Source organism: Callorhinus ursinus, unplaced genomic scaffold (genome assembly GCF_003265705.2).
Source record: "Callorhinus ursinus isolate GAN/ISIS: 27379988/994484 unplaced genomic scaffold, GSC_fseal_2.0 scaffold2, whole genome shotgun sequence".
Classification (NCBI taxonomy): Eukaryota; Metazoa; Chordata; class Mammalia; order Carnivora; family Otariidae; genus Callorhinus; species Callorhinus ursinus.
Genome location: NW_027397064.1, coordinates 42,033,433 through 42,057,141, shown reverse-complemented (window position 1 = coordinate 42,057,141; position 23,709 = coordinate 42,033,433). Strand labels below are relative to the sequence as shown.

General features: G+C 42.0%; 1 protein-coding gene across 1 annotated transcript in view; it reads right to left on the bottom strand.

The window, feature by feature from the left end:
- The window catches only part of NEMP2 (nuclear envelope integral membrane protein 2), a 144,020-nt gene that overhangs the window by 82,769 nt on the left and 37,542 nt on the right, over positions 1 to 23,709 (bottom strand). The gene's annotated exons all lie outside the window — the stretch shown is intronic.

Sequence of the window (23,709 nt, the reverse complement as noted above, 5' to 3'; positions counted from 1 at the left end):
ACACCCATCCCACAGGGGCAAATTGCCAGCTGCCGGCAAGTCAAATCTCCTTTATGGGAAGGGATCAGCTCCCCACAGTGGATTTTGGCCACAGATCCTACCCCAGGATGTTTGCCAGATGTTTGACCCATGAAGGGAGGAACACAGTTTCTGGGTTTTTACCACACCCTGATCCATGATCTTTCCCAGGGACTGATGTTGTTGCTTGGGTATTATCACAGTGTTGGTCACAGAACAGCCTTTCTTGGCAGACAGTCTGATGAATAGAACAGTAAATTAGAAAGAAATACTTTCTAGTCTTGATTTCATCATGTGCTTTTTGACGGCCTTTGGAACCCTACCATAATATTTCTGTGCTTGCTTCCAAATTTTCCTAGTAACAAGGAAGAGTATATCAACTGGATGAGGGAAATGTGTAGAATTAATAATTGCAATGACTAAATAATTATAAAGACGAATGGGTGACAAATTCTAATCCAGTATGAGAAAGAACTTGTACTACTTAGAATGGTTCAAAACTAGAAGATACTGACATAGAAGGAGGTATCATGTCATTAGAAGTATCCAGAGGGAAGATGACCTGCTGTTGGGTATTTAGGGGGAACTCCAGCAGCAAATAAGAGGTGTACTTAAGATACTCTGAAGAGTTACGCAAAACTCTGAGACATTGTAATTCTAGAATTATACAGTACTTTAAACAACACAGAATTATTTCAAATATTAAGGTGCTTTAGATATGAAATAACCAAGGCATTAAATGATCAACTAACAAAGACTGTCCCTGTGTTTAGCACTGTTATTAGACAGGCTGTATGTGAGGCCTAAAGGCAGAGAGACCTCGAGGCCCGAGTCTTTTACAGTAGCCCCAAACAAATTAAAATACAGAGAAGGCTATGCTATACATCAAGGAGAAGTGCTCATTAAAAACAAGCTAGAACTCTTCTTTCTTTCTTTTTTTTTTTTTTTTTTTTTGAGAGAGAGTGAGCAAGCACGTACAACCCGGTGGGAGAGGCAGAAGGAGAGAGAATCCCAAGCAGATGCCACACTGCGCGCAGAGCTGACCTGCAGCTCGATCCCATGACCCAGAGATCACGACCTGAGCTGAAACCATGAGTTGGATGCCCCGCCTACTGAGTCACCCAGGCGCCTCAAAACAGGCTAGAACTCTTATCAGTCATAGCCTCTGTTTCTAAGAGCGATCCAGTCCAACTTCCCATAGTACTGAGAGAATGCTAGTTTTCTCTTCAGTGATAAAAACTCTCAGATGTTTGCTGACCACCCAGTTCAGATACACACTACGTGCTTGTTTGAGAGATGGTACAGAAGTCTTCGGAGCCCTCCTTAGCTTCCAAGCACTGTTGATAAGGTTTCCCAAATGTTCATGTGCATTTTAATCACATGAGGACCTACTAAAGTGCAGAGACTAATTCAGCAGGTCTGGGGTGGGTCCAAAGATTCTGTTTCTAGGAGATGCTGATGACGTTTGTCCACAGGCCCCTCAAAGAAGCAAGGCTGAAGAAGAAGGCTGTCAGGGAATTCTAGGTACTCACATATTTTCTTGTGCAAGGGTACAGAGTGCATCAGGGGGATAAGACTTAATTCTCTCCCATCCACAGAATCACAAAATTAGTAGGATAAAAGGAGTGAAGCCTTGAGATGCTCTCCACAAACCATACTTAGGCTCTTTTTATTGGCCAAAAATTTATTATGTGAGGGAGTATGAGATCTGTGGGGTCTACTTAAGGTGGTGATAATATAAGATCTATTAGGATAAAGGTCAGGGACTTCTTGGGAATTCCAGACCACACCGTCAAGTAGATGAAGTTTATTATAGTTCCCTCTTACCCATTTGTCTCTCTTAGAACATGCCTTGCCCTAAGAGAGAACTTTGACCTTTTCTCTCAGGACTTTGACCTCAACTAATTTTCTTAATCTCCTTTAAGGAATCAGATGGTAAAGAATTTAAGGTGTGACCTTTCCCAAGAAACTCCAGAATTTCAAGACAACAAAAAGATAAACTCTATCAGCAATATGTCAGACCCTACAGCAGGTATAAAAGTATATTTTGATAGAGGACTGACTGAAGTAGCCCTCTGCTTCCTCCACAAGCTGACCTTACTCAGGATAAAAGGAGTGGGGAGAAGTGGCAGAATTGGGAAGAGTCCTGAGAACAGTCCCATTTTAACTCATTGGAATTGAGAAGGTCATAGGGTGAAAGTCTTGGTCCAAAGGAAAAACATTTGAGGACATGAAATCAGCTAAGATGGTTAACCATTCTCTGAATGGTTATTTATATTGCATCGATGAATCAGAAATAATTGAATTCCACCCTGTTTCTCACCTCAGAAGAGAGAGTAACTAATGTTATACCATATATTTTATCTATACCAGAAATGTAAGAATTCTTTGCGTCAACCATTCACAGCTTAGCTCTCCAGAAATACTGTCCATCCAGAACACAATTACAAACCAAGAATCATGCAAAAAGTTCTCTGAGCAGGCAAAACGGATGTCATAAAATTCATATGTGAAAGCTCATGAGAGCTAAAGGTCTTAGTGTTCATATAATCAACATTCCCACTTAATGTCATTAATCCATTACTGAAAATCAGATGTTCTATATAAACAAAGCTGACTGGAAGCCTATTTCTCATTATTTTAAATGGGAAAAATTATAACGTGTTACATATCAGCCCTAAACCACCAACAAATTTCTTAAAAGGTAATGAAAACATAGTAAAATGCGTATAGTACATGTTATGATACAAAATGACTAAACAATGCTTGCTGATCATCAAAGAATTGACACCGTTTTTAACAGCTGCTTTGTATGCGGACATGCCTCTCATTGTACCAGCGACAGAAAAAATTACCTTTGCTGACAATACGCACTTTTTAAAGTGCATGCACGTGATTCTGACTTTCTATCAACTATATTTCTTTTCCCACATATTGCTTTTTAAAAATGTTCTATTGAGTTTTGAGTATGTAAATATATATTTCCCCCATAAAACATCATCCAAAAAATTATATATATATTTATTTGTAATCTGTATATAATATATAACATATAATATATATTATATATAATGTATGACATATATGTAATTATTTACATATGGGCATATATATGTGTATGTATATATAGATATATATGTGTATATATATGTGTATATATATAAATCACACTATGGAGTTGGATATCAAAAACCAAGAGAGAATTCTATGAGAAAAATGTTAACTGGGGAGATGTTTGTGGCATATGGCTAGTGCTATGCTGGAGTCTGCATACAGTGCTTCATGAGAACCAATTGTTAAATTTTCAGGAATTTAGCCAGCTGACTGATATCACATTGGTAACTTGAAATTGGCCAAGGTGGGAGTATTTATACCACAAAAGTAGGCAAATGATACAAATCAGGGACTCCTCCCACCCCCAGGAGAGCAGGTTGCTAAGCATTTACCAGCTGAGTTACCACTGAGTATTCCTATACAGTATTTCATCAAATGTAAGATATCATTGGTTGTCGGGTGGATTATAGTATTATAGTAAGGATTTGCTAGGCTTATGTCATAGTAAAAATAATCCCCAAACTTCACTGGCTTACACAGTGAAAGTTTATTTCATGCTACGATGAGGTCATTCATATGCTGATAAAGTCTCCATCACCTCTTTAAAAGGCTTCGGGGTTTATTGTGCTGAGGGAAAAGTCATTTGAAAATCAAGACCTGGTTTTTATATGCTTTGATCCAGAAATAACACAAGTCACTTTCTACCAATATCCCTCTGGCCAGTACTAGTCACATGCCACAACCTCCTTTATTTATTTTTAAATTTCATTTTATTATGTTATGTTAATCACCATACTTTGAACAATCTTTTATCATGCATACCAAAGAGTAAATTATTCAAAACAAATTGGTTATTCTCTAAAACTTCGGCATATTTATTTATCTATTTAAAGATTTTATTTATTTGAGAGAGAGAGTACAAGCAGGGGGAGGAGGAGGGACAGAAGAAGAGGGAGGGGGAGGCGGAGCAAGATGGCGGAGGAGTAGGAGACCTGGATTTCGTCTGGTCTCAGGAATTCAGCTGAATAGGGATCAAACCATTCTGAACACCTACGAACTCAACAGGAGATCGAAGAAAAGAATAGCAACAACTCTGAACAGAAAAGCGACCACTTCCTGGAAGGTAGGACGTGCGGAGAAGTGAATCCGAGGCGATATTCGGGAGGATAGATGGCGGGGGAGGGGGCCCTCCGTCGGCCGCTTCTGGCAAGTGCTAGAGCCGCGGAGCACAAAATCGGAACTTTTAGAAGCCGGCTCCGCTGGGGGACGTGGCTCCAGCGGCTAAGCTGGGGGTGGAACCCTCGCGGGACAGTGTGGTCTCGGGACCCCCGGGGTCACAGAAAGACCGGGGGTGCCTGAGTGCAGCAGAGCTCCCAGGTATCGGAGCGGGGAAGCCGGCTACAGAGACGGAGCCGAGGCGCGGGCTCTCAGCTCGGGGTTGCCATAAACTGTGATCCGCGGCCCGGTCGGGCCACTGCTCCTCCAGCAGGGACCCAACAAGCGGCAGAGCCGGGGAGACTCCCTTTCCTCCCCTGGGAGGAGCGGTGCGAGAGCGCACCGCAGGGATCTGCTGGGTTTGGAGACTCCACACGGGGTCGGGTGCCAGAGACAGAAACACTTCGGTCACAGGCCAGGTGAGCACGGAGTGTGGCCGGAGACCGGGGACACGGGAGTGACTGACTGCTTTTCTCTGGGGGCGCACTGAGGAGCGGGGCCCCAAGTTATCGGCTCCTACGGGCGGAGATTGGGAGGTAACCATTTTCACTCTGGTCCTCCAAAGCTGTACCGAGAGCTTGCAGGGAACAAAAGCTCCCGAGACTGACAAGGGCGGGGCAATTCTGCCTCCGGCAAAGACATCTGGGAACCATGGCCACAGGCCCCTCCCCCAGAAAATCAGCACGAACAGCCAGCCAAGAACAAGTTTACTGATCAATGAGAACGGGAGAACTTCAGGGCTAGGGGAATACTGCACATAGAATTCATGGCTTTTTTACCATGATTCATTAGTCTTTCAAAGTTAATTTTTTTCACTATTTTTTTTTGAATTTTTCTTTTTCCCTTTTTCAACCAACATCTTATTGATCCCTTTTTTAAAAAAACATTTTTATTTTTCATTTTTAGAGTCACATTCTATCCCTTCATAGTAGTTACCCTTATTTTTGGCATATATATATAAGTTGTACTGGCTTTAAACTTTTGAGATACAGTTTCTTCTAACAGATCAAAATACACCCTAAATCACTAGTGTATGGCTTTGTTCTAGTCTCCTGCCTGATCATATTCTCTCCCTTTTTTTCCTTTTTTTAAAAATCTTCTTTCTTTTTTCAAACAACTTCTTATCTTATCAATTCCTTTTATAAAATCTTTTATAATTTTCACCTTTACAGTCATATTCCATCCCTTCATTGTATCAACCCTTATTTTATACATATATAAGTGTTTCTTTCTTTAAAATTTTAGGAGGCGCTTCCTTCTAACAGACCAAAATACACCCAAAATCTAGTGTGTGGCACTGATCTATGCACTAGCCTGATCATATTTGATCATATTGTTTTTTTTGTTTTGTTCTGTTTTTGTTTTTATCTTTATCTTTTTTTTTTCCTCTTTCTTTTTTCTTTCTTTCCCTTTCTTTTCCCCTGGTTTCAGGTCTTTTCTGATTTCTTTAGAGTATCTTTTCTGGGGACGTTGTTAACCTGTTAGCATTTTGTTCTCTCATTCATCTATTCTCCTCTGGACAAAATGACAAGACGAAAAAAAACACCTCAACAAAAAGAACAAGAGGTAGTACCGTCTGCCAGGGACCTACTGAATACAGACATTAGTACAATGTCGGACCTAGAGTTCAGAATCATGATTTTAAAGATACTAGCTGGGCTTGAAAAAAGCATGGAAGTTATCAGAGAAACCCTTCCTGGAGAAATAAAAGAACTAAAATCTAAACAAGTTGAAATCAAAAAGGCTATTAATGAGTTGCAATAAAAAATGGGAGCACTGACTGCTAGGATAAATGAGGCAGAAGAGAGAATTAGCGATATAGAAGACTAAATGATGGAAAATAAAGAAGCTGAGAGAGAGATAAACAACTACTGGATCATGAGGGCAGAATTCGAGGGATAAGCAATACAATGAGACGAAACAACATTAGAATAATTGGGATCCCAGAAGAAGAAGAAAGAGAGAGAGGGGCAGAAGGTATATTGGAGCAAATTATAGCAGAGAACTTGCCTAAGTGGGGAAGGAAACAGGCATCAAAATCCAGGAGGCACAGAGAACCCCTCTCAAAATCAATAAAAATAGGTTAATACCCCAACATCTAATAGTAAAACTTACAAGTCTCAGAGACAAAGAGAAAATCTTGAAAGCAGCTCAGGAGAAGAGATATGTAACCTACAATGGTAGAAATATTAGATTGGCAATAGACCTATCCACAGAGACCTGGCAGGCCAGAAAGGACTGGCATGATATCTTCAGAGCACTAAACGAGAAAAATATGCAGCCAAGAGTACTATATCCAGCAAGGCTCTCACTGAAAATAGAAGGAGAGATCAAAAGCTTCCAGGAGAAACAAAAACTAAAGGAATTTGCAAACATGAAACCAGTCCTAAAAGAACTATTGAAAGGGGTCCTATAAGCAAAGAGAGAGCCAAAAAGCAGCATAGACCAGAAAGGAACACAGACAATATACAGTAACAGTCCCCTTACAGGCAATACAGTGGCACTAAATTCATATCTTTCAATAGTTATCCTGAATGTAAATGAACTAAATGCCCCAGTCAAAAGACACAGGCTCTCAGATTGGATTAAAAAACAAGACCCATCGATATGCTGTCTGCAAGAGACTCATTTTAGACCCAAAGACACCCCCACATTGAAAGTGAGGGGGTGGAAAACCATTTACCATGCTAATGGACACCAAAAGAAAGCTGGGGTGGCAATCCTTATATCAGACAAATTAGATTTTAAAACAAAGACTGTAATAAGAGATGAGGAAGGACACTATATCCTACTTAAAGGGTCTATCCAACAAGAGGATCTACAATTGTAAATATCTATGCCCCTAACATGGGAGCAGCCAATTATATAAGGCAATTAATAACAAAAGCAAAGAAACACATTGACAACAATACAATAATAGTGGGGGACTTTAACACCCCTCCTCATTGAAATGGACAGATCATCTAAGCAAAAGATCAACAAGGAAATAAAGACTTTAAATGACACACTGGACCAAATGGACTTCACAGACATATTCAGAACATTCCATCCCAAAGCAATGGAATACACATTCTTCTCTAGTGCCCATGGAACATTCTCCAGAATAGATCACATCCTAGGTCACAAATCAGGTCTCAATCGGTACCAAAAGATTGGGATTATTCCCTCCATATTTTCAGACCACAATGCTTTGAAACTAGAACTCAATCACAAGAGGAAAGTTGGAAAGAACTCAAATACATGGAGGCTAAAGAGCATCCTACTAAAGAATGAATGGATCAACCAGGAAATTAAAGAAGACTTACAAATTCATGGAAATCAATGAAAATGAAAACACAACTGTTCAAAATCTTTGGGATACAGCAAAGGCAGTCCTCAGAGGAAAGTATATGGCAATACAAGCCTTTCTCTAGAAACAAGAAAGGTCTCAAATACACAACCTAACCCTATACCTAAAGGAGCTAGAGAAAAAAACAGCAAATAAAGCCTAAACCCAGCAGGAGAAGAGAAATAATAAAGATCAGAGCAGAAATCAATGAAATAGAAACCAAAAGAACAGTAGAACAGATCAACTAAACTAGGAGCTGGTGCTTTGAAAGAATTAACAAGATTGATAAACCCCTGGCCAGACTTATCAAAAAGAAAAGAGAAATGACCCAAATCAACAAAATCATGAATGAAAGAAGAGAGATCACAACCAACACCAAAGAAATACAAACAATTATAAAAACATATTATGAGCAACTCTATGCCAGCAAATTAGATAACCTGGAAGAAATGGATGCATTCCTAGAGATGTATCAACTACCAAAACTGAACCAGGAAGCAATAGGAAACCTGAACAGACCTATAACCACTAAGGAAATTGAAGCAGTCATCAAAAATCTCCCAAAAAACAAAAGCCCAGGGCCAGATGGCTTCCCAGGGGAAATCTACCAAACATTTCAAGAAGAATTAATACCTATTCTCCTCACACTGTTCCAAAAAATAGAAATGGAAGGAAAACTTCCAAACTCACTTTATGAGGCCACCATTACCTTGATCCCCAAACCAAAGACCCCATCAATAAGGAGAATTACAGACCAATATCCTTGATGAACATGGATGCAAAAATTCTCACCAAAATACTAGCCAAAAGGATCCAACAGTACATTAAAAGGATTATTCACCATGACCAAGTGGGATTTATCCCTGGGCTGCAGGTTGGTTCAACATCCGCAAATCAATCAACGTGATATAATATATTAACAAAAGAACAAGAATCATATGATCCTCTCAATAGATGCAGAAAAAGCATTTGACAAAGTACAGCATCCTTTCTTGATCAAAACCTTTCAGAGTATGGAGATAGAGGGTACATACCTCAATATCATAAAAGCCATCTATGAAAAACCTACAGCAAATAACATTCTCAATGGGGAAAAGCTGAGAGCTTTCCCCCTAAGGTCAGGAACGCGGCAGGGATGTCTACTATCAACATAGTATTAGAAGTCCTAGCCACAGCAATCAGACAACAAAAAGAAATCAAAGGCATCCAAATCGGCAAAGAGGAAGTCAAACTCTCACTCTTTGCAGATGATATGATACTTTATGTGGGAAACCCAAAAGACTCCACCCCAAAACTGCTAGAACTCATATAGGAATTCAGTAAAGTGGCAGGATATAAAATCAATGCACAGAAATCAGTGGCATTCCTATACACCAACAAGACAGAAGAGAGAAAAATTAAGGAGTCGATCCCATTTACAATTGCACCCAAAACCATAAGATACCTAGGAATAAATCTAACCAAAGAGGCAAAGGATCTGTACTCAGAAAACTATAAAATACTCATGAAAGAAATTGAGGAAGACACAAAGAAATGGAAAAACGTTCCATGCTCATGGATTGGAAGAACAAATATCGTTAAGATGTCAATGCTGCCTAGAGCAATCTACACATTCAAAGCAATCCCCATCAAAATACCATCCACTTTTTTCAAAGAAATGGAACAAATAATCCTAAAATTTGTATGGAACCAGAAGAGACCCCGAATAGCCAGAGGATTGTTGAAAAAGAAAAGCAAAGCTGGCAGCATCACAATTCCGGACTTCCAGATCTACTACAAAGCTGTCATCATCAAGACAGTATGGTACTGGCACAAAAACAGACACATAGATCAATGGAACAGAAAAGAGAGCCCAGAAATGGACCCTCAACTCTATGGTCAACTCATCTTCGACAAAGCAGGAAAGAATGTCCAATGGAAAAAAGACAAGTCTCTTCAACAAATGGTGTTGGGAAAATTGGACAGCCACGTGCAGAAGAAGGAAACGGGACCATTTCCTTATACCACACACAAAAACAGACTCAAAATGGATGAAATACCTAAATGTGAGACAGGAATCCATCAAAATCCTAGAGGAGAACACAGGTAGCAACCTCTTGCACCTCAGCCGCAGCAACTTCTTCCTAGAAACATCGCCAAAGGCAAGGGAAGCAAGGGCAAAAATGAACTATTGGGCAGAAGAAGATAGCAGGAGGGGAAGAATGAGGAGTAAACTGGAGGGGGAGACGAACCATGAGATAGGATGGACTCTGAGAAACAAACGGAGGGTTCTAGAGGGGAGGAGGGTGGGGGGATGGGTTAGCCTGGTGATGGGTATTAAAGAGGGCACGTTCTGCGTGGAGCACTGCGTGTTATGCACAAACAATGAATCATGGAACACTACATCAAAAACTAATGATGTAATGTATGGTGATTAACATGACAATAAAAAAATTTAAAGAAGGGAAAAGAAAGAAGAAGAGGGAGAAGCAGACTCCCCACTGAGCAGGGAGCCTGATGCAGGACTCTGGCCCAGGACCCTGAGATCATAACCTGAGCTGAAGGGAAGATGCATAACTGATTAAGCCACCCAGGCGCCCCTAAAACTTCTGCACATTTATCACCTGGTTCTTCTGAATCACTATGGATTCAGAGTCTCTGGTATCTCTACAGAGTATAGACATCATGTCATGAAGAGCATGAGTGAGGTGGCATTTCTTAAAAGAGTGCTCCATTACAGTCTCTAATACTTGTTTCCAAACCACTGTCGCCAATTATGCAAGTTTTAATTCTGGAACTTGATAGATCCTACTGGAAGTTGTTCATGGAAGTTTTCCAGATAACAGGTTTATACTCCTACCTCAAATATTCTCAAATGACTTGTTGTCTAGAGCTGTGCAGTTGTCCAGTCCAACCCTGACAGGAACAACCGAGTCACTATACTTTCAGCAAGCTTGGTTTTGGTTGACTAATTTCTCACGGATGTGGGCAATTGTGTCACGAATGCTGCTTGGCTGAGCGTGATTGTGAGAAGCCACTGGTTGTAAGGTGCGTCCTGATTTCAGAGAGGTTGAAATATAAAAAATAAGATAAATAAAAATAAGTGCGTTTTAGAATCTATTAAATATCGTACTTAACTAAGGGGGGAGCTTGGACTAAAATTCAGCCTTAAAGATTTTTGAAAACTGGATGAGGAAGGAGAAAAGCACAGTGACTTCAAAGCTATAAGCAGTTGTTTTCCTTTGAAGAGATGGCAGCCAGAATTCACCTTCAGGGCAGAAATTTCTTTTATTCGGGGAAAATAATCGGAATGAGTCATTTAGGTGTTCCAACTTAAGCAAAGGCCTTGTTTTAAATTGGTGACTCTGAGTTGCTAAACATCTCTATATTATAACTCAACAATGAATGCCTGTTTTGTGATCTGAAGAATCGCATCTCTGCACATTGTATTTCCCAGAGATAAACATTTTTCTTTAAAGTGTGCATTTAGACTATACTGTGCCTGAGAAGTATCCCTTATTCACTTAGAGGTTTGTGTGCATTCTTGTTCAGAAGCAAAATCTGGAGACTGCATGAAGGATAAGCACAAAAGACCTCATGCAAGCAGACAGACCACACGAAGGAGCTCGGCCAGGCCTGGACTATCAACATCTGTGGGCGATATAAGGTTGAATAATCTAGAATGTACTGATGTTGGACTATTGTGTTTTGATGCATTACCCTACTGGGAACCATGGGGCAAGTTCACGAATCTGCTGGTCTGTCATCTTGGGAAAAGTAGTAAGATACTGGTACCAACAAGTGAAGACTGGAGAAGTTGGCCTTGAACTGAAGGGAGGAACATCTCCTTCCTGTCTCTGGAGCTTGGCTGTGGGTTTGTGTTTGGAGTTGTGGATACCTCTGGCCTGTCTCTGCGGTTGGAGTGAGCTGGGCAGGGTTGGAAACAAAATAGGCAGAGGCTCATTTTGGGTCGCCTGGGTGGCTCAGTCGTTAAGCGTCTGCCTTCGGCTCAGGTCATGGTCCTGGGGTCTTGGGATCGAGCCCTGCATGGGGCTCCCTGCTCGGTGGGAAGCCTGCTTCTCCCTCTCCCACTCCCCCTGCTTGTGTTCCCTCTCTCACTGTCTCTGTCTGTCAAATAAATAAATAAAAATCTTAAAAAAAAAAAATAGGCAGAAACTTGGAATGAGTCTGAGCCTCCCTGAGTTCAGGGTAAGCTTAGCTGGCAGCCAAATCTAGCAGCCATACTATAGTGTACTTCTCCTCTGTTACTCCTCAACCTTCCAGTTCAGCTTGTCGATGGCATAGCCTGGTCTCTGGGGACAGCAGCGAAATAAGGACAGGTCTGTCTCACAGCTGACATGACATGACACAGAAGAGAGTGGGGCACTTTCCCCTGAAGTCAAAGAGTTGAGAGCAGCATATTAGGAAGGAAAAGGCTTTTCCTGGAAGCCCACTCACAATAGTGAGAACCAAAGCCTGAAGTGCACGGAAGAAGATCAAAATTTTTATTTCAGGTAAGCATGAGGGGCGCCTGGGTGGCTCAGTCTGTTAAGCGTCTGCCTTTGGCTCAGGTCATGATCTCAGGGTCCTGGGATCAAGCCCCGCATCGGGCTCCCTGCTCATGCTCTCACTCTCTCAAATAAATAAATAAAATCTTAAAAAAAAAAAATAAAGTAAGCACAAATACTCAATAGCTCCATGGGACCAGGTTAGAGTAAAACAGTGCCGACCCATCTCATTTGACACTCTGGCCCCTAAGATACCCGTCTTTTACAGCCCAGGACAATACTGTGAGTTCATCATGAAAACTCCAAGTACTCAAATTTACAAGGTTAAGTAAAGTTCACACCACCATAGAGAGAGATTTTTATACAATGTGTTAATATAAAGACTATACGTAGGACATGGTAGCTTAACTCTCAGATATTTGGAAAACTTGGGTATTATGAGTGTTGATTTCCGAGAGACCCGGACAATCAGAGATTTGCTTATTCAATTCATGGCACTGGCATTTTAGGACATCTCAGTATTTTCCCAGAAAGCATTTGGAGACATTCCCTGTGTGTTTCTAACAATGCTCTAACAGCTCATATGAATCTAACAAGCATGAATTTATCTAAATCTTTCTTTATCCTATTTATATTTGTGGACTTCGCAACATCTTGAGGATAATGAGTTCCATATGTTTACTACCCACAGTATAAAGTAATGCCATCTTTTATTTATCTTTAAACTACTTTCATAGAATTTCAATGGGTGCCCTTGAGTTTTAGCATTCCAGGATTTGAGGATGGTCTCACTCCAGGGCCCAAGCTAGCACAGACAGGGCTTTATGCAGATAAGAAAGAAAGCACCCCCTCTGGCACTCAATGTCGGAATGGGTGCTCCGGCTTCCAGGCAGATGTGGCCTTGTTCCATGTTCATGGTTCACTGAGCAGAACGTGGCAGGATTTCAGGGCCAGCGTGGCCCCCGCTCTGCCCGCCCCCTCCTCACCCTGCCCTTGGCTGGGTGCCCTTGCAGCATACAACTAACTGGTATGATGGTGTGCAACAGCCCTGGGCCTCGCCACAGCTGTCCTTTAAAGATTTCACAGATTTTGGTAACAAATTCTCTAAGGTACTACCTTCCTGCCATATCTTAGTCTTCCCGTTGGTTCCCAAGTCAGAGCTATTGACCCCTCTTTCTGCCTTTCTTGGCACATGGGGCTCAGGCTGAGGAGCAGCCCGGGCACTTTCTGCCTTCTCCTCGGGACCCTCCAGAGCCAGTGAGGGTCCGTAGCATGCCCCTGGGCTTTGGGGCAGCTACAAAACAGAGGCCAGAGGAACAAGTCAATAACAAATGTCATTTCCAGGGTCTCAAATGGATAATGCAGAGATGATCATCTTATAATCACAGTTCAGATGAATTTGCCCTAAACTCCCTGTCTGCGTGTTGCCCACATAGAGAGTTCCCAGATACTTTTCTATCCATTTTTTCAAGCTTGATGAGGTCTCTCTTCATTTTATCTCTATCAGCCCAGATGTACCACCTGTACCTGTCATTTTTCGAATTTCATTCTCTATTTTCTTTCCAAAAACATATTCAAATCCTAAGTAATACAAGAACTATCAATAAGGATAATACAACCTAAAAAAAAAATACTGAAGATCATGAGTTTATTTACCCTCTCCTTTAAAAATAAAATCTTTAGGCCAGTTCTCTACTCATCTAGCCCAGTGCCTGCCCCGGGAATTTAGGTACCCTTGGAGGAGCAAGAAAACCATACCAGAGGCCTTGTCATGCGAATGAGACTGGTCCTAATCTTCAAGTGCCAGGGGTAAGATGCACCATCAGTCTGCAACATGGATCAGCTGCAGTTACAAAGTCTGGCACAGCTGGTGTAATGCGGGCAACAATTGAATTCAGTTGCTGGTATGTGTGCGTCAGTATTTAGTGAGCACCTCCACTCTCTAATGTCCAAAGCGTTCATTATGTAATGTCCTGTCAAGTGGCAAGTCAGACGGCTCAGTTCAACCACTGGGACTCCAGTATTATCATACCTCTATTATCAGAGGTGACTGGTAAACCCTGACAAAATTCAGGGGCCCGTTGACCAAGAAGTTTCTTGAAACTCTGTGGGTGGATTCACAACACTCAATTTTTCTGTCAGTCAAGGAAAAACTGCCATCTCTTTGATGACCTACCACCAGAAGGACACTCATATTGGAGACTTTGAGTAATTGGAAACAGTGTGTGCCTCATTCGGGGAATCTATTTGGTTCTTCATATGGGCCAACTTGCAAATCAACATCCTTTGTGGGGGGTGCCCAATGAACAGGCTGCATTGGAAGCTGTCTGGAAAGCTGTAACACATCCTCTCACTTGAGAACCCATAACTCTAATGACCCCTCTGAGTTACAAGTCTCTGTGACTGATGATTAGGTGTAACCTGGTGTTGTTCACAGGACTGCCCTGCTTGTTCAATTTTAGTGCCAATGAGGCAGACGCAAAATATATGAAGTTGCTCTACACATTGGCCTAAACTCAAGGCTGTTCTTATAGCTCTGGACAATACTATCCTTGAAGAACTCTGTTTTATTTTTTACTGGTTCTTGGGCCATTGTCAATGGTTTAGCCATTTGATCTGCCAGTTAGAAACTAAAGACTGGCAGATTAAAGACACCCCTTTTCGGGCCTGCAAACTGTGGGAATAAACTGTGGCTGCTAATAGAACTGTCTGGATTAAGCCCAGGCCAAGAGTCTGTTCTCTGCTAAGATTGACTGGATTCAAGTTGCTAAGCCTGTACTGCCCAGATTTCTACCATCCCTGCCTGGATCCATCACCACACTAGACATGGAAACACATCTACCTTCACAGAGCGGGCAGAAATTAAAGGCCTCTATGTTTCTGATGCAGAGGCTACAGCTGCCTGCCAGACTTGGAACTCCTGCCAAAAGTTGACTCATTTGTCTTGTAATGAGGGAGGACACATCACCTGGGCATCAACCCTACCCACTCCTGGCAGACTGACTACATGTGACCTTTCATTCCCTCTCAGACCCACCCACAGGACCCTGCTTCTATGGATACTTTTGCAGGCGATGGTGTTTCTGTTCTAGTCTGGTCAGCCAATTCTGGCCACACTGCTATGACCCTTGAAACCAATCTATGTCAAATTTTTGGCTATCTGCACCATCTGCAGTCTGACTGTGGTGTGCCTTTTATCACAAGCCAGTCAACAGTGAGCTGATAGTCAAGGCATTTGATGGACCTTTCATGCTCCCTGCCATCCTGCATCTGCCATTGTTGAGCATTGGAATGGCTCAATGATGCCTCCCACTCAACCTCCTTCATCTCTTCCTGGTCCCCACACATTAGGATGACAGTTTGATCACTGAACACAACTCTCCCCGGAAGGAGATCATTTTCTCTCAGCTGCTGCCTGGGTAATGATTAGGATGCAAGGGGTTGAAAGTTATATATCCCAATTAGAAAATTTAGGACTCCATTCTGGCCATTCCCAGTTAAGATACTTTTACTTTTCTCCTAATGGCAACCCCAGGCCAGCCTGGTTGGTTCACCTACTATTGCTGTAAATAATAAACTATCTTTTGTCTCCGATTTCTTATTTTCTTATTTCTTCTACTAGAATAAATGAAATTATAGCAGGCAAACTTGTTAGCTTGCAAGTAGGGTACAGTACCAGACTCTGCCTAGTTCTTAACTCTATCCCTACACTGAACAGCAGTCTGGATTGTGAAATAACACTCACAGCATAGAGCTCTAAGGAACTAATGCTTGCTTTTTTACCTTTCTGCCTAGCATTGTCAAACTGATAGTGTTAACTCTGTTACCTGCTCTTACGGACTCAGCAAGATTATGCTAAGAACATTTTGACAAAAAAAAAAAAAATGAAAATGAGTAGGATTCGAGGACTATGTGTTTCCTTTATATTACCATGCAGGGGAAGAAACTGTGTATTTTCTTTGCCAGTTGCCATCACACTTAATAGAGTCCAGAGTGTGATTATCTGTATGAGAGTGTGCGTCTTAATGACCTTTCCTCAGTGGTGACACAATGTGTACAACAAAGAATCTAATTACAGTAAAGATTGTATGCAGCTCAAGTCAGGGTGGCCTAATTGAATCGTTAATGTCGGTGTTGATAGCCATGAATATGTTTAAAGAATATGTTGTGAAAGCTCCTCTTCGGTTTACTATTGTGATGCAGGCTCCACGCAGTGAGACTGTGGTTCAGGGCTCCGCTGTGCGCCTGTGTGAGTGTACGTGCACGGGCGCGTGTTCCCCTTCAGAACACTTTAATGCACTCAACCCCAGGAAAAGGGAAAGAGCTGTTTTCTCATTTACTAAGAAAGGTTTCTGCAATTACCATAAAGCACAACCTCAAAAGGTCTTTATGTTAGTGTGTGACAGTTTCCACACATAGTGCTTCACGTTTTCAGATGTGTGATGGTTGTTTGCAGAAACTTCATGAAGCTGAGGGGTCTGGAGACTGAAGATGTGCAAAGATAACCCTGGAAATGCTCATGGGCAACTGGACTATTGTACATGACTGCAGTTAGGGAATTTGTGCATGATTCAATAAACATTTATTGAGTGCCTACTATCTGCAGGTGTTGTGCTAGACACTAAGAATACACATGATGAGGGAAGCCTGGGTGGTTCAGTCGTTAAGCATCTGCCTTCGGCTCAGATCATGATCCCAGGATCCTGGGATCGGGCCCCGCATCGGGCTCCTTGCTCGGCGGGAAGCCTGCTTCTCCCTCTCCGACTCCCCTTGCTTGTGTTCCCTCTCTTGCTATCTCTCTGTCAAATAAATAAATAAAATCTTAAAAAAAAAAAAAGAATACACATGTTGAGGGAGCAGAAGTTTAGCTGAAGACAAAGCATAAGCCGACACCCTGCAACCTCCCCCACCCCCCACTCCTGGGTGGGACAAGTGTGACATTCTTCCAGGAGTCTCCCAACTATCTTAATATTAATACCTTGCTAGAGGGGAAAACAACCTTAACTTGACAACCACGAGGCCTCCGATATCTTGTAGGTCCTCTTTAGCATTATCTTGTTGTTCCTCTTTAGCAGTATCCTGAGAGTCCTCTTTAACATATGAAAATCCTTTTGAAACCTCCCTTTTCCTTACTTCCCCCAACTCCCGAGTTGAGTATATAATCACCGCTCTTCAAGACCCCTGGTGCCGCGGCTCTTTCTGCCCACAGGTCCTCTCCCTGTGCTTTAATAAAGCCACCATTTTGCACCAAAGTCGTCTCAAGAATTGGTCGTTGGCTCCGGACCTCACCCCACCGAACCTCTCACCTAAATTCCAAAACCCCATCACACAGAGGCTAAAATGTTTGCCCACGGAAAGCTGTCGGTCTAGTGGAGGCGCCACGAAAAGGCTTCTAAACCAATAGTTACTCTACGTGTGAATGTGTATACAAGATTTTAAATGGGAATACAGAGGAGGAAATGATTAATCCTACCTGAGGTTAAAAAAGAAAATTGAGGGGCGCCTGGGTGGCTCAGTCATTATGCGTCTGCCTTCGGCTCAGGTCATGATCCCAGGGTCCTAGGATCGAGCCCCGCATCGGGCTCCCTGCTCAGCGGGGAGCCTGCTTCTCCCTCTCCCACTCCCCCTGCTTGTGTTCCCTCTCTCACTCTCTCTCTGCCAAATAAATAAATCTTTAAAAGAAAAAATTTAGAAAAATAAATAAAATTGAGAGTGGAAAGTGGTTTTGAGGTCCACTGCTGTGTTTGGGAGTGTTGGAATTTTTATGGAATTTCAGCTCAACCATTTAACAACCTCTTATTAGTTACATGACGGAGTAAGAAATTTAACCTTGTTAAATCTGGTTTCTTTATTGTTAAAATAGGAATGATGGTATTGATGTCGTTTTTGGAGTGTTATTGGGAGTGGTGAGGTCCGGAGCCAACGGCCAAGAAAAAATTCCTCTGATGTCTTTGGTACAAAAAAGGTGGTTGATTTAAGCTTGGGCACAGGACCCATGGGCAGAAAGAGCTGCTGCCCTGGGGTTGTGAGGTGGCTGATTATATACTGGAGAGTTGGGGAGGTAAGGAAAAAGGGAGGTGTCCAAAAGAACTTTCATATGCTAAAGAAGACTCTCAGGATACCGGAGGCCTTGCTATTGTCAAGCTAAGGTTGTTTTTCCTTCTAGTAAGACATGAACATTAAGAAAGTTGGGAGTTTCCGGGAGGAATGTCACGTGTATCCCACCCAGGGGGGTTGGGAGTCAGGAGTGGGTTGCTCGTCGTCAGCTTGTCCTTTGTCCTCAGCTTGCCTTCTGCTGTCTCATCAGTGTCACCATACTGGATTATGAGGATCAAAGGAAAGAACCAATCTAAAGTGTTCACATAGTAAGTGCTCCCTACACGTTAGTCTCCCTTCCCTCTGACCTTTCAATCCTTATCCCTGTATTAAGCAATGTAGAAAAGCCAAATGACTCGTTTACTGGGGGTGATCACTTGGTCATTCTTTCAGGGACCTGTGGCAGATTCCAGAGTATTTTGGTTTGAAAGCCAAATAACTGAGTGAGTATGAGAAGAGGAGAAACAACAACACTTTTTATGGGTTACTTTACATAATTCTTTTTTATAATCCTCAAAAAAACCCTGTAAGGGAGGTCATGTTTCCCCTATATTGGAGACTATTTTCTGGCCTACTGTAATATTTTGTATTACTTAATTCATTTTGTTTTGTGTATGTGTTACCCTTCATACCCTTAAGAAGGGCTTTTTTTTTTTTAATTAGTGAGGGTCCCGAATTCAGGTACACTGCAAGCAGATGAGAAGAGCCGACTGTAGCCACCCAGTACACATACGAGGCCTCAGGTATACATGTGCTCAGTTAGCTGAGAGTTTGGTATATTTTCTATATATGTGGAGTATATACATACTTCTTCATTAAGAGTAATTAATGATTAATTTACATCAAAATGAAAGTTGCTTTAAAATAACAGGTAAAGAAAACAAGTCTAGGTTACCTTTTGGCTTCTTTTTCATCAGCATATTACAAACTTAATGTTATCCAGAGTTCCTGATTGGAATGTTCCGTTTTTTTTAAGAGACAGAGAGTGAGTGAGAGAGAGTACAAACTGGAGGAGGGGCAGAGGCAGAGGGAGAAGCAGGCTTCCCGCTGAGCAGAGAGTTGGGACAAGGGGCTCGATCCCAGGACCCTGGGATCATGGCCTGAGCTGAAGGCAGTCGCTTAACCAACTGAGCCACCCAGGAGCCCCTGGAATGTTCCTTCATCTCTTACCCTGAATCTTAGCTGGAGGCCAGAACTCTCCCAAGGGTCAGGTATGGCCCTAGGGATTTGGAGTAGATTTACAGTATCAAAATAATTTTTCTTTCCGTTGGCTATGCTTTCTTCCTATATCAGACAGGAGGGCACTGAGGAGAAGACACTAGCTTATCTTTTTTTTTAAAAAGATTTTTTATTTTATTTATTTATTTGAGAGAGAGAGAGAGAATGAGAGATAGAGAGCACGAGAGGGAAGAGGGTCAGAGGGAGAAGCAGACTCCCTGCCAAGCAGGGAGCCCGATGTGGGACTCGATCCCGGGACTCCAGGATCATGACCTGAGCCAAAGGCAGTCGCTTAACCAACTGAGCCACCCAGGCACCCCTAGCTTATCTTTTTTAAAATCCCCGATCAACCCCAAAGACTCTATGCCCTAGTTTCTCTGCTGTCAGTGTTTCTTTTTGGCTTTTCCAAAGCTCCTCATATTATCTAGGGTATGGAAAAAGCAGCTCTAACCAAAAGACTAAATACAGCATAGTTCTAAAAAGAAAGTTTCTTTTTCTCGTGCTATAGACTAAAGGGGAACAGTGAGGCCAGCCAGAGGGCTGTCCCATGAGGTCATTCAGGGAAGTCTGTCTCTCCATCTTGTTGCTCTACCATGCCCTGGAGGGGAGTGTAGAAAAAGTCTTACCAGGTGGCTGTGTCCTCAAGGACATCATCTAGACAGTGCATACATTAGTTCATTTCCCCATGGCCTGAATTTGGTCACAAGGCCATTCCTAGTAGCAAGGGAACCTGAGAAATGTGGTTGATAACCTAATGGCCATGTGTCTAGCTAGAACTCAAGGAGTTCTAGTACAAAAACAGCAGAGAAAGGATACTGAGAGATAGCAATCTCAGGCACACTCCATAAGACAAAAGTGAAAAGAGATGAGTAGCTGTGTAATAGAAGAGCAGAAACTCTCCCTCTCCCTTTTTTTGGTCCCCCATCAGGAAGTATTTTTCCGTTTTGAAGCTTTCAGTACCTCTCCCCCACTACCAGCCCTATGCAGCAGCTTCTAGCCGCATCCTCAACAGCAAGCACCCTGACTGGCCTCCGTCTCTCCCCTTGCCTCCTGCAAATGCACTGTTAACACAAATCAGCAGAACCTCTATCAGATGTCAACTAGACAATATCACTTCTTTACTTAGAACTCACCAAAAACCTCTCCTTGCAATGAGAATCAAATCTAAACTCAGTACCGTGGGCTGGAAGACTGCCCTCCTGGCCTCTGCTCACTTCTTTTCCTTCTCTGTACTCTGCCACTGTCTTGTTGTTGTTGTTCCTTGAATATTCTAAACTTGTTCTCATCTTGGTTCCTCCCTTCTTGCTGTTCCTTCTGCTTGAAGCCGCATCTTCACAAAGTTGTCTCCTTCTAATATTCAGGCTTCAACCCAAATGTGACCGCTTTAGTGAGGTCCTCCATGAGCATTCCAGCTGAAGCCCTCCACTCCCAGTGGAGTGTGCCATTGACCAAAAACATCTTCATAACATGCATCATAACCGCTATTAATTATTTATTTACATGTTTATAGTATATAAGCTCCTGGGGATGGGACACTGTTCACCACTGTATCCAGAACTCCTAGCAGGTGGCTATGAACACATAGCAGGCAGTCTGTGAATATCTATTAGCTGACAGGTTTGATCTCTGTAAAATAGTAAAACTATTTCTCTAGCAGCTATTAGTATGGTCTTTTTTTTTTTTTTTAAGATTTTATTTATTTATTTGACAGAGAGAGACACAGCCAGAGAGGGATCACAAGCAGCGGGAGTGGGAGGGAGAAGCAGGCTTCCCGCTGAGCAGGGAGCCTGATGCGGGGTTCGATCCCAGGACCCTGGGATCATGACCTGAGTCGAAGGCAGACGCTTAACAACTGTGCCACCCAGGCGCCCCTATTAGTATAGGTCCTTGCACATTGTAGGTATCCAGTAAATTTTTATTAAATGAATAGGCCTAGCTACAAATCCAGTGAATCAGAGACAGGAGTGTCATTTGAAAAGGCTTTACATAAATATTTTGTTTTTAGTGAATACTTTTCTAAATATTAAGGAATTCAATAAGCTTTGTAAAATATACAGATAAGTATAAAGGAAAGTCTTACCACTGAAAGAAAATCATTGTTAACACCTTGGTAAATACCTATATAGATTTTTTTCCTATATGTGTGCACACACACAATTTTTAAAAAAATTGGTATCATACCATATACTGGCATACCTTGTTTTTCACTTTATTGCGTTTCTCAGATACTGCATTTTTTACAAATTGAAGGTCTGTGGCAACTCTGCACGGAGCAAACCTATTGGCACCATTTTTCCAAAAGCATTTGTTCACTTTGTGTCCTTGTCACATCTTGGCAACTCTTGGAATATCTCAAACTTTTCCATGAATATAAGAAATATATGTCATGGTGAACTGTGATCAGTGATCGTATGTTACTATTATAATTCTTTTGGAGCACCACCAACCGTGCCCATATAATAGTGAACTTAATTACCGAATTTTGTGTGTATTCTGACTGCTCCACTGACCAGCTGTTCCACCATCTCTCTCCCTCTCCTCAGGCCTCCCTACTCCTGGAGGCACAACAAATATTGAAATTAGGCCAATCAATAACCCTATAATGGCTTCTAAGTTTTTAATTGAAAGGAAGAGTTGCACATTTCTCACTTTAAATCAAAAGCTAGAAATGATTTATCTTAATGATGAAGTCATGCCAAAAGCTGAGATAGGCTGAAAGCGAGGCCTCTTGTGCCAGTTCACCAAGTTGTGAATGTAAAGGAAAAGTTCTGGAAGGAAATTAAAAGTGCTACTCCTGTGAACACATGAATAAGAAAGTGAAATAGCCTGACTGCTCATCTGGAGAAAGTTTTAGTGGTCTGGATAGAAGATCAGCCACAACATTCCCTTGAGCCAACGTCTAACCCAGAGCAAGACCCTCACTCTCTTCAATTCTAGAAAGGCTGAGAGAGGTGAAGAGGCTGCAGAAGAAAAGTCTGAAGCGAGCTCAGGTTGGTTTCTGAGGTTGGAGGAAAGAAGCCGTCTCCATAACATAAAAGTGCAAGGTGAAGGAGCAAGTGCTGATGTAGAAGCTGCAGCAAGTTCTCCAGAAGATCCAGCTAAGAGAACTGATGAAGGTGGTTACACTAAGCGATAGATTTTATATGTAAATGAAACAGCCTTACAGTGAAGGAAGATGCCATCTAGGACTTGCACAGCTAGAGAGAAGTCAATGCCTGCCTTCAAAGGACAAAGGACAGGCTGACTCTCTTGTTAAGGGCTAATGCAGCTGGGTGACTTGAAGTTGAAGCCAGTGCTCATTGACCATTCTGAAAATCCCAGGGCCCTTAAGAATTATGACAAGTCTACTCTGCCTGTGCTCTATAAATGGAACAACAGAGCCTGGATGAGGGTACATCTGTTTACGACATAATCTACTGAATATTTTAAGCACAGCTCAGAAAAGAAGATTCCTTTCCAAATAATCCTGCTCATTGACAATGCACCTGCTCACCCAAGAGCTTACATGGAGATGTACCATGAGATTAATGTTGTTTTCATGCCTGTTAACACCAACACCCATTCTGCAGCCCATGGATCAAGGAGTAATTTTGACTTTCAAGTCTTATTATTTAAGAAATACATTTCATAAGGTTATAGCTACCATAGATAGTGATTCCTCTGATGGATCTGGGCAAAGTAAATTGAAAACTTTCTGGAAAGAGTTCACCATTCTAGATGCCAGTAAGCACAATTCATGATTCATGGGCAGAGGTCAAAATATCAATATTAACAGGAGTTTAGAAGAAGTTGATTCCAACCCTCATGGATGACTTTGAGGGGTTCAAGACTTGAGTTGAGGGAGTAGCTGCAGATGTGGTGGAAATACCAAGAGAACTAGAATTAGAAGCAGAGCATGAAGATGGGACTGAATTGCTGGCAATCTCATGATCAAACTTGAATGGATGAGGAGTTGCTTCTTATTGATAAGCAAAGAAAGTAGTTTCTTGAGATGAACCTACTCCTGGTGAAGATGCCATCAAGACTGTTGAGATGACAACAAAAGATTTAGAATACTCCATAAACTTAGTTGATAAAGCAGCAGTAGGGTTTGAGAGGAATAACTCCAATTTGGAAGAAAGTTCTACCTCGGGTAAAATGCTGTCAAACAGCATCACAGGATACAGAGAAATTGTTCATGAAAAGAAGAGTCAATCAATGCATCAGACTTCACTGTTGTCTTATTTTAAGAAATTTCCACAGTTATCCCAACCTTCAGCAACCACCACCTTGATCAGTCAGCAGCCACCAACC